At 43.3% G+C, this 12,349-nt stretch overlaps 1 protein-coding gene across 1 annotated transcript in view; it reads left to right on the forward strand.

Annotated features, from left to right (window-relative positions):
- The first annotated feature begins 11,456 nt into the window (after positions 1-11,456).
- Positions 11,457-12,349, forward strand: part of RUSC2 (RUN and SH3 domain containing 2) — a 66,336-nt gene continuing 65,443 nt past the window's right edge. Inside the window, exon 1 of the mRNA XM_049772938.1 lies at positions 11,457-11,527. The gene's annotated coding sequence lies outside the window, so the exon portion shown is untranslated. The remainder of the gene's footprint in view (positions 11,528-12,349) is intronic.

Raw genomic sequence — 12,349 nt, forward strand, 5'->3', positions numbered from 1 at the left:
CAATTATGAGGTACCATCTATTAGCACACAACACAAAAGGATGAGAACAAACAGTGCTGGCGGGGATGTGGAGAGAAAGAAACTCTTATTCATTGCTGGTGGAAATGCCATCTAGTCCAGCTTTTATGGAAAGTGATATGGAGATTCCTCAGAAAACTGGAAGTTGAGCTCCCATATGATCCAGCTATACTACTCCTAGGGATACACCCTAGGAACACAAAAATACAATTAAAAAATCCCTTCCTCACACCTATATTCATTGCAGCACTATTTACAATAGCTAGCCTCTGGAAACTACCAAGATGCCCTTCAACAAATAAATGGCTAAAGAAACTGTGGTACATATACACAATGGAATATTATGCAGCCGTCAGGAGAAATGAAGTCATGAAATTTTCCTATACGTGGATGTACATGGAATCTATTATGCTGGGTGAATTAAGTCAGAGGAGAGAGATAGACGCAGAATAGTCTCACTCATCTATGGTTTTTTTTTTTTTAAAGTAAAGACATTATTGTAATAATCCCAGAGACAATAGAGTTAAGGACTGGAAAGAACGGCTCACATTATGAAGCTCACCACAAAGAGTGGTAAATGTTGTTAGGGAAATAACTACACTAACAACTAACATGACAATGTTAATTAAAGAGAGAAGTAGAATGCCTATCTCAAATACAGGCAGGGGAGGGGGAGGAGGGAAATTGGGGTATTGGTGGTGGGAATGTTGCACTGGTTGAGAGGGAGAGTTCTGTTTATGACTGAAACCCAACTATAATTATGCTTGTAATTATTGTGCTTAAATAAAGATTTTTATAAAGAAAGAAAGAAAGAAAGAAAGAAAGAAAGAAAGAAAGAAAGAAAGAAAGAAAGAAAGAAAGAAAGAAAGAAAGAAAGAAAGAAAGAAAGAAAGAAAGAAAGAAAGAAGGAAGGAAGGAAAGAGAGAGAAATAAAGAAGAAAGAAAAGAGTTGAAAGAAAGAAAGAAAGAAAGAAAGAAAGAAAGAAAGAAAGAAAGAAAGAAAGAAAGAAAGAAAGAAAGAAAGAAAGAAAGAATGAAAAGAAAAGAAAAAATGAAGTAATGGCTAGAGTGATATAGTGCTTGATTTGTACAGATAACCTGGTTTTAATCACTGGTATCCACTGCCAGTGTAATTCCTAAATTCAGGGCTGGGAGTAAGCCTTGAGCATCATCGATGTTGCAAAAAAATTTTTTTTTATAAATTAAAAAAATAAAGTATAGAAAAACTATTTCCACTCATAGAGAGACATACTCTAGAAAATTTACAAAAAGGGGTCCTTAAGAGTTCGTGTAGAGCCCAGCACTAAGTTTAGTTTGTGATAGTCAACTAGGAATCTTTCTCATCTCTTCTCCCTCCTCCATTGCTCAAGCTCTGGTTAAGGGGGTTTACTTCAGGTCTGTTAACCCAGGCCCAAAATTTCCTGCTAAAGTGAAAAAGGTGTTGCCATCTTAACTGTTAAATTTTTAAGCAGTCAGCAGCTTGGGAAGGGAGAAGAGATATGTGAAAAAAATAATAGACATTCTCTGAACCTATCCCCTTTCTACTAAGCATGGCCATCCACAGAAAAGTCAAGCTGAAAGATAGAAAGTGACTTAATTTTAAAGTTCTTTTTTTTTTTTTTTTTTGTGGTTTTTTGGGTCACACCCGGCAGTGCTCAGGGGTTATTTCTGGTTCCATGCTCAGAAATTGCTCCTGGCAGGCACGGGGGACCATATGGGACGCCGGGATTCAAACAGATGACCTCCTGCATGAAAGGCAAACGCCTTACCTCCATGCTATCTCTCCGGCCCCAATTTTAAAGTTCTTTTGGCAGTATCAGAAATTGAAGGCAGTCCACACACATACAAGGCAAAAATGCTGTATCATGGAGCTATATCCCAGGCCCCTAATTTTATTTATTTTGTTTTTGCTTTGAGGGATCACACCCAGTGGTTCTCAGGGGCTATTTCTGGCACCATGTATTGTTCCAGGGATTCCAGATAGTGTATAGGCCAATGCAGCCACCTGCAAGGAAAGTACCTTACCTCTTAAACTCTCACCTCTTAAACTCTCTGACCTTAAGGCCCCTAATTTTAAAGTTTGACATTTAAATTTTGTTTAATTAATTTGGCTATTATTTTAATTTCTTCCTGATATGCCAGATATGGAACTCTTTTAATTATTAAGGTAAAACCTAAGGTGACATGAGTTTTGGTGTAGTCTAAAAAATGGTCAGAAAATGGGGCTGGAGAGATAGAAGAGCAATATGACATTTGCCTTGCACCCAGCCAACCCAGGACTGATGGTGATTTGATTCCTGGCATCCCATATGGTTCTCAGAGCCTGCCAGGGGCGATTCTAAGCACAGAGCCAGAAATAACCCCTGAGAGTAGCTGGGTGTGACCAAAAACTCAAAAAAAAAAAAAAAAAGTGAGAAATTTCATGAAGTACTGCCTTATGGAGCAGTTTAAATCTCTCTCTCTTGCTCTCTATCTCTCTCAGCTAAAATCTGAGAAACTAAATTAATGATGAGGGCAGAAACTAAAAAGTCATATAGTTGCAGATAATGATGTCTCAGGTTTTGTTTATTTATTTATTTATTTTTGTTTTGGGGTCACACCCGCCAGTGCTCAGGGGTTACTCCTGGCTCCACGCTCAGAAATCGCTCCTGGCAGGCTCGGGGGACCATATGGTATGCCGGGATTCGAACCTCCTGACCTTCCACATGCAAGGCAAATGCCTTACCTCCATGCTATCTCTCCGGCCCCCCATGATGTCTCAATTTTAAAGCACCCACAATTTACTATTGATATGAGGTCTTTAGTCTGTGAAAAGAGAAGACAAACTGAAACTTAAGTGCACAAAAGAAAGTCCAAAGATAAACAAACAATTCACTATTCCATTGCAAGAGAAAATCCCTCTAGGGGTTTTCTGAAGTTGGGTTCCTTGAGGACATCCTTTAGTTTGCGTTACCGGTAAATTAAAGAGATTCCAGTGGCAAAACCTCAGTTTCAGTTCATCTGTCATGTTCAGGCTTATACTAACTCATCATCTACAATCTCCCAAAACCAAGGAGAGATCAAATAATTCTCTAGAAATATATGATAATTTTTGTTTAAGAACTTCGTGTGTCAGTGGGAATAACTTCATTTTACCACTACCAAAACCAGAGAATATAGTAAGCATTGTCTTAGTCCCTGTATTTCCCTGGAATTCTAGCTCCAGAATCTTATAAGAAACATATGAAGAGTTAGAGAAAATTCAGCATCTGGAGCCTCCTGGGGCTCACCCTCAGCTATTCATTCTATATTATGGTTCAGCTATTCTTCTATATTAAGCTAATCATTATGTTCCATGGGTTTTACAACCTAAATTTCTTTGATCTCTTTTCTTCATATAACCTTCTAGTTAGAACTAATTAAGACATTCCCCTCACTTTTCATTCTATTTGCAGGAGTCCTCTAACAGGTCTCCTCTTTATTTTCCTCAAATTCAGTATTACACCCCTACTAGAGTACTATTTCTATGTAAGCTCGATATAGTCACTCTTGTTTCAAATAATAGTGCTTACAGCTCAACTCTTGAGCATATATAAAAGGCCCTTCAGGACCCACAACCCCTCACTTCCCTCATTTTAAACGTCTGGCAATCATATTGTTCATATTTCTGGATTTGCGGGGGGTTTTGTTTTTTTGTTTGTTTGTTTGTTTGCATTTTTTTTAATTTGGGAGCCCACCCAATGATGCTCAGGAATTGCTCTTAGCTCTATACTCAGGAATTACTCCTGGCAGTGCTTAGGGAATCATATGGGATTCCAGGGTTATTGAACCCAGGTCAGCTGCACGCAAGGCAAAAATCCTACCTGCTGTACTATCTTTCAAGACCCTGTTTCTATATTTTTATTCAACCTTTGATTTGCCAATATCCAGGAAAGGTTTGAAGTAGTAAAATATGGTTTATTTTTCTTTTTGTTTTTTTGGGCCACTCCCAGCAGCACTGTGGAGTTATTTCTGGTTCTGCACTCTGAGGTTACTTCTGGCAGGCTGAGAGACTATATGGAATGCCAGATATTGAACCTGGGTTGGCCGGGTGCAAGGCAAACACCCTACTTGCTATGCTATTGCTCCAGCCCCATGAAATAGGTAGTGTTTTTTTTTTTTTTTTTTTTTTTATAAAATGCTAGATACTGTCTAATGGAATTATTCTATTAGGAATATGGATCTTTGGGCTGGAGCAATAACACAGTGGGTAGGCCATTTGCCTTACATGCTCTTGACCTGGGTTTCATTCCTGGCATCCCATATGGTCTCCTTGAGCCTGCCAGGAGTGATTTCTGAGCACAGAGCCAAGAGTAACCTCAGAGCACTACTGGGTATAACCCAAAAACAAACAAACAAAAAGAACCTTTGATAGTCCTAGAATATGCTCCAATTTTACTACTACTTTTCTATTTTATAACTATTAAACAAAAAACAAAAGTTACTTTTAGAGGTAACCAAAAAGACAAGAATACATGTTTGCATGTGGGATGCCCAAGTTCAGTCCCTAACTAACACCATATCACATGGTCTCCCTCAGCTTTGAGAATTACCAGGAATGACCCCCTTACTCACTAGGGAAAGCATTGAGCATCACTGAGTGTGGCTCAAAAATAAACACAGGTAGCAATAATAATAAAGAGTTAACATGTAGGATACTTCACAATGTTTTCTGCCCACAAGAATGCAAATAATTTTTGTTCCTAGTGATACAAATTAATTTTATCTTCTGGTTTTTTTTTTTTTCGGACCACGCCCGTTTGATGCTCAGGGGTTACTCCTGGCTAAGCTCTCAGAAATTGCCCCTGGGTTGGGGGGGGGACCATACGGGGATGCCGGGGGATCTAACTGCGGTTGTGGTCCTTCCTTGGCTAGCACTTGCAAGGCAGACACCTTACCTCTAACGCCACCTCACCGGCCCCAATTTTATCTTCTAAAGAAAATACATTGCTAAAAGTTAAATCCTCCTTTCAAATAATTTTAAAATCTTAGTGGTTCCCTCATTAATTACTAAGTTTAATAAAATCTTTGAAGTGTATTTATCTCATATTTTTATTAGGGCCACACCCAGATATTCATGACTTGGTACTCTGAGGTTACTCCCAGTGGTTCTAAGGACACCATGAGGGGGCTAGGATCAAACTTGGGGCTCTCTCATGCAAAGCATGTGCTCTAATGCCTTGAGCTATCTTCCCAGCTCCAAAATGTATCTCATATCAAACATACTTTTTGCATTTTATAAAATTATCCTTTAACAGTAATAGGAAGTTACCAATTGTTTGAAGCCAAAAATAAGGACAATCTGAGAACAACTAGAAGTAGCTCTAGGAAGCTAGTAGGGCAGAAACCAAGTCGTGCCTCAGTAAAAATTGGGGTTAACTGCTCAAAGACTCAGGGAAACTGGGGAATGGGTCTCTTTTCTCTTTCTTTCTTTCTTTCTTTCTTTCTTTCTTTCTTTCTTTCTTTCTTTCTTTCTTTCTTTCTTTCTTTCTTTCTTTCTTTCTTTCTTCTATTCTTTCCTTTCTTTCTTTCCTTCTTCCTTCCTTCCTTCCTTCCTTCCTTCCTTCCTTCCTTCCTTTCCTTCCTTCCTTCCTTCCTTCCTTCCTTCCTTCCTTCCTTCCTTCCTTCATTTTTTTGGGTCACACCTGGCAGCGCTCAGGGGGTTTACTCCTGGATCTATGCTCAGAAATCGCCCCTGGCAGGCTCGGTGACCAATATGGGATGCTGAGATTCAAACCACCATCCTTCTGCATGCAAGGCAAATGCCCATGCTATCTCTCCGGCCGGACAAATAATTTCCTTTAAATACCTCCAAAATAATTCATGTTTTTTTTTTTTTTTGGTTTGGTTTGGTTTGGTTTGGTTTTTGGGTCACACCTGGCAGCGCTCAGGGGTTACTCCTGGCTCTACGCTCAGAAATCGCTCCTGGCAGGCTCAGGGGAACATATGGGATGCCGGGAATCAAACCACTGACATTCTGCATGTAAGGCAAACGCCTTACCACCATGCTATCTCTCTGGTCCCGGAATGGGTCTCTTCTGTCCAGAATTGGTACCTCTGCATGCAATAGATTTTTAAAATACTAATAAAAATATTTTCCTTTTATAAAATTAAATTTTATTTTTAAACAAATTGATTCTCTCCAACAAGTTAGTTTTCTTTGCCACTTAGTTATTTGGCCAATAAAAGATACAATTCTCAAATTCCACTATATATCTCAGTATAATTCTTTCTCCTAATTCCAAATTCTCATAGAAAATATTCTGTAGAATCAAATAATTAACGATGGGGCTGGATGGCGATGGATGGTGAAGGATGGATGGATCTTTCTCTGCCATCCCAGGCCACGTGGCTCCGCAACCCCCATCAACCGGCGGGTCTGGGGTCCAGGAAAGCGACAGGTATAGAACTCACTCACAGGCAGGCATCAGGAACCATCAGCTTTATTCATGCCCTATTCTCCACATGTGTGTGGCCTATATCATAACCTTTTAAGCATTCAGCCATTCTAGGCTACCCTGCGTCTTAACCCTTTCAGCCATCTTCCCTTTGGCCTCCATCCTGGTCCAAGACCAGAAACAGAGACCCCAAAGCCAGCGAGCTCAGCAGGGCCGAAAAGGCGCGAATTCCCTTGGTTCAAGGCTTATCTAACTTTTCCAAGACCCCTCCCAGGAATGGGCGGGGTTTTGCAGGTAAGGTAACACCTAATATTCAGTTCCCAAGACCCCTCCCAGAAATGGGTGGGTCTCAGGTAGCTACACCCAGATTCAGGTACACTACAATATTCTAATTGGTCTTGTGCTTTTAAGGCCCTCTCTGTACCTGTACAAATATATTTTTCATTAGTATATGACAGGTCTGACAAATCTAGCCCTTTATCATTCACCCCCAAATTTGATTTCTGAATTTCATATTTGTTTTGATTCCTCTTCATAAATCCTTCTCTGTTCTTCCACTGTTTATATGAACTGAGACCCAACTCCTCAGAATGTCATAGGAAACTTTTCCTCAAAAAGTAGCCAGAAAATTGAGTGGCCAGGAAAATTAGGACTAGTAAAAGTCCTCAGAAGTTTCCACATACTCCAACTCTGAAGTCGTGCCAGCTTTATTAAGGCAGCTGCTAGGCTGCATCTAAGACCTAACTAATCTGCATTGGTCCCCACTGCACTACTTGCTAAGGAACTTTGGTTCTTAGTCAAAAGTGCATTGATGCTCTTTGTCTGAAAGGAAAAGTCAGTTTTTGACTACTACTTCTTCTTTGGATTTTCTAAGCCCAATGTCAGTCTCAGAGAAAGAATTTCAGGAGAAAATGAATAGTAAATCATTTTATTTAGGAGATAAAAGAGTAGAGAAAGAAAATAAATAGTCCCATATAAAGTAAATTTATGAAAAAAGGCACTCCAGTTGGAATGTGTGGGCCGTTTCAAAGTGGAGTACTATGAAATAAAAGGAAGAGAAAGTATGCACTTTGAGCTGGAATGTGGAAGACTCCATACTGAAGTGGCAAAGAATATTCTCCAGTTGAGCTCTTTTGGCTTGGGACCCTCTGTGCAGGTATGAGTCCATCCTAGGTTAGTTCAATGGCTTAAAACTCTAGTAATCAATTTTTAGAATCTTATCAGGACTTTGTTTCTGCTTATTTATGTCCTAACAGGTCCATTCTTCAGGTTTGGGCTAGATTCATCTTAACTTGGAGCCATAGACTGGTGTAAATTCTGAGACTAGAGCTGAGGCAATGTTCTGATAATTCCTTTTTAGATCACACCGTGGGTTTTATGACCTCCTGAAGTTCACTGCCAATAGGTCCTCCTGATTGCTTACTTCAATAACATCAAAGCTATCTTAGATGTGCTCTCTCCATTGCATTCACACAGTCATATCATATTTATTCTTTAGTCATATTTATTCTTTAGTCATATCATATTTATTCTTTAGTCATATCATATTTATTCTTGATATACTTGATTTCTTGTATCATACAATATGACATGTGTCCATGACTGTTACTTTAGAGACCTGTTTGTGTCTAGTCACAGTCTCAGTCACCAATTCCTTTATGAACTATGGAATTTCCCAGTGGATTTCCAATAACTGCCCCCATGACTAGAGGAAGCAAGAAACAATTTGATACTCAATGTCCAATATATACCATCTTCCATGAGCAGCTGAAAGTGCACTTTTTTGTTTGTTTGAAGGGAGGGGTCACACCTGGCAGCACTTAGGGGTTACCCCTGGCTCTGAGTTCAGAAATTGTTCCTGGCAACCATATGGGATGCCAGGATTCAAACCACCATCTGTCATGGATTGGCTGTGTACAAGGCAGAAGCCCTACTGCTGTGCTTTCTCTCTGAGCCCTGCAGGCTTTATTAAGAAGCAACCATCTTGACAGATACAGGGACCTAATTATAATGGGATCTTGCAGTGTATGAGAAATTAAACTCAATTCAGATCCCAACAAGAACAGGTGGAAATTTATAGCCAAGGAACAGGTAAGAATCAGTGGATGGAAAATTACAGCCTTAGTCTTCTCTGGCTGCTCGATCTTTGTAGTTTATTTACATACTAGGTAGGTTATAAATCACAGGGAATATATTTCTCACAGTTCTGGAGGTTGAAGGGCAAGGAATTTTCATACCCTCATCTGGTAGATTGGGCTAGAGAACTTGTGAGAGTATGTCTATAAGAGCACTTCTAATAGGAAGACTCCACTCTTCCCTTATATTTTGTTTTGTTTTGTTTTTGGGTCACACTCGGCAGCGCTCAGGGGTTACCCCTGGCTCTACGCTCAGAAATCACTCCTGGCAAGCTCAGGGGACCATATGGGATGCCGGGATTCATACCCCGACCTTCTGCATGTAAGGCAAACGCCTTACCTGCATGCTATCCTTCTGGCCCCTCTCTTCCTCCATATTACCTGCTAAAAGATAACCTACTAGTGCCATCACTATAGAGGAGAAGGAGGTTGTTTGATTATTGCTTTTGTTTTAGACCACTTCTATCAATTATGGGGTCTACTTCCAGTACTGTGCTCAGAAGTCATTTCTAGATCCTGGGGCTCAGATGAAATGCCTGGGGTTGAACCCAGGCTTGTGAAGTATGTCCTATGCCTGTTGAGCTATCTCTTGGCCCTGGAGAGTTAGAATTTTTGGCATATGAATTTGGGATGGGACAGTAATAACATAAAATTTACTAAAAGAAAACACCAGGAGTAAAGGGAATTCTTACAAGATTAACTCAATAGAACTCTAGCAAAAGACAAGCCAGAGTATCAAGTTAGCCAGGGTGGTGAACCAAGGATAGTGGGAACTTTCCACTAACCTGAGCTAGTAAAATTATTACTCAAACTAGATTTTCTATAAGGACAAAGAGGAAAACCCAAGGTAAAACCTAGCTTAAAAGTAAACTGAAGGGTCCTGACTACATGTTTTAGTAGTTAGGTTGTTGTTTGTTTTGTCAATAGGTTTTTTTTTTTTTTTAAACTATGGAATGCTTTTAAAAAGAGCCAAGCTGGGACTCAGCAGGAAAATCTTGCATATATGTAGTCCTGGGTTCAATCCCCAGTACCACAAAGCAAAAATGTGAATTAAAATAGCAAAGCTTGGGGCCGGAGAGATAGCACAGCAGTAGGGTGTTTGCCTTAAACAAAGAAGGACAATGGTTCGAAATCCCGCATCTTATATGGTCCCCGGAGCGTGCTAGGAGCGATTTCTGAGGATAGAGCCAGGAGTAACCCCTGAGACCCAAAAACCAAAAAAAAAAAAAAAAAAAAAAAAGCAAAGGTGCAGCAGTAGGGCATTTGCCTTGCACACAACTGACCCTAGGATGGACCTGAGTTCTATCCCCAGCGTCCCTTATGGTCCCTCAAGCCAGGAGCAATTTCTGAGTGCATAGCCAGGAGTAACCCCTGAGTGTCATTGGGTGTGACCAAAATAAATAAATAAATTCCAAAGTTTAAAGAAAAATAGCAAAGCTTAGCTCAAAGGGCTAGAGTACATGCTAAGGATATGGGACCCCATGTTGGGGTGTAAGTATCACCAGAAGCCAACCTGAGCACCATACCAGAAGTAGCCTCACCAGGCATGGCTAAAAAAAATAAAAGCCTAGTTCAGTAGAGTATTTGCCTTGTTTGCCCTAGGTTCAATATCCTGTACCAAAAAACAAAAACAAAACTTGAGCTGGAGAAATAGCATGGAGGTAGGGGGTTTGTCTTGCACGCTGAAGGAAGGTGTTTCGAATCCCAGCATCCCATATAATCCCCGGAGCCGCAGGAGCGATTTCTGAGCCTAGAGCCAGGAGTAACCCCTGAGCACTGCCGGTGTGACCCAAAAACAAACAAAAACCCAAAACAAACAAACAAAAAGAAATCCAGTGCTCAAGTAAGGAATTTAAATCACAAAAGCTTTCTGCTCTTGATATGGATCGCAGCTCAGTGAAAGAAGACTGAAGGATGAGCCCCTTTTCATTCCTCAGACCCTTGCTTTTTTTTTTTTTTTTTTTGGGCCACACCCGGCGGTGCTCAGGGGTTACTCCTGGCTGTCTGCTCAGAAATAGCTCCTGGCAGGCACGGGGGACCATATGGGACACCGGGATTCAAACCAACCACCTTTGGTCCTGGATCGGCTGCTTGCAAGGCAAACACCGCTGTGCTATCTCTCCGGGCCCAGACCCTTGCTTTTAATGACAAGAATCATGTCCCACCCTAGGATGGGAGCAGAATACCAAGTAAGGAATAATCCAATATACTATCACCGGGTCACACCCTAGGGTGGAATACAATGATTGATTAGGGTAGGATAAGAGGGCACTTCCAACAACAGGTCTCGTTTGTCCATATTCGCCAAAGACTTCCAGAGGGATGCCCGCAGGGTTGAGACTCGTTGCTTGAGGGCACCCAGGCATGCCTTCCCTCCAGGCCAGTTGGCAGATAGATGCCATAGGCGCTTCTTTTTTTTTTTTTTTTTTTTTTTTTTTTGGTTTTTGGGCCACACCCAGTAACGCTCAGGGGTTACTCCTGGCTATGTGCTCAGAAGTTGCTCCTGGCTTGGGGGACCATATGGGACACCGGGGGATTGAACCGCGGTCCGTCCAAGGTTAGCGCAGGCAAGGCAGGCACCTTACCTTTAGCGCCACCGCCCGGCCCCGTCATAGGCGCTTCTTTCCAGCAGTTCCATCCAGCTGGGCCCCAAGGGCTCTGAGCGTCTGGCCACGCCCCCAGGGGCGTGGTCCAGGGCCGGGAAGGCGGGGCCTCCGCCCCTCGGGCGAAAACACCTCGCGCCTCGCCTCGCGCGGGTCCGGCGGGACGAACCACCCGGCGCCGTCCACGAGGGGCGGGGGCGGCATGCGGGCATCGCCGAGCGCACCACCCGCACCGCCGCCGCAGGGGGGGCCGGCCCTGACCACGCCGCGCGCCGAGGAGGGGGGACGCCGGCCTGGCTCGGATGCTCGGACGCCGCCGCCCGCGCTGAAGGACCCCGCTAGCACGGGCGAGGAGGTGAGCGGGCACCCGGGGGGGCGCAGCCGCGGGCCTCGAGCCAAGCGCGCCGCTGGGCGGAGGAGAACGCAAGCCCGCGCCGCCAGCCCTGCTGATCCTTCAGCCCTTCGGGGGCGGCCCCCAGATCCACCCTGACCGTGCCTTCCAACTGTCCCCCTGCCCCAGACACTGCAGCCTCCGGGCTTCCAGCCCCCTGGGAAGCGCCACTCCTCGGTCCTCCCCCAGCCTGTCCGGCGCGCCCCGGACCCTCACCCCAAGTTCGCCTCTGCTGCTGCGCCGAGGTCTGGGCGCCCCGGGTGGCTCCGGGGCAAAGCCTTTCTTTGCTCTGGCGCTAGGCCAGCCCCCCGCTGCTGCAATTTTTACCTCTGCCAAGGACACCGCGAGCTCCATGACCCCTGCTGGACTCCCCGGGACTGCCCGGCTGGCCCCCCTTGAGCACCCCACGGGGTGCACATGGGCTAGTCTAGGGGTCCATGCTAAAAGCGCGGGGGTATCGGGAGGTGATTGCAGTGAGGACGAAAGAATGGGCCCCTAGGCGAGGCTGCCAGGCACACCGCTTTTTCATGGGGGGAAGGAAGGGGGAAGGAAGAGCATCTGACCGGGGACTCTTGGCCTTTGCTCTGTGCAAGCATAAAAGAGAATATATTAAGTCTTTCAGTTCATTGTTTTCATTGCAATAGGAAATTCTGCATGTCCGTTTTTTGTTTATATTCTATTTAAGGGGGGAAAAGGGAAGGGATTGCAAAAATTAATTCATTTCGCTTGATACTTAAGGATGCCTAGATACATCTTGAAAGCTTTGCTCAGTTCCTCTTCTTGTCT

This window comes from Suncus etruscus, chromosome 1 (assembly GCF_024139225.1).
Source record: "Suncus etruscus isolate mSunEtr1 chromosome 1, mSunEtr1.pri.cur, whole genome shotgun sequence".
Lineage (NCBI taxonomy): Eukaryota > Metazoa > Chordata > Mammalia > Eulipotyphla > Soricidae > Suncus > Suncus etruscus.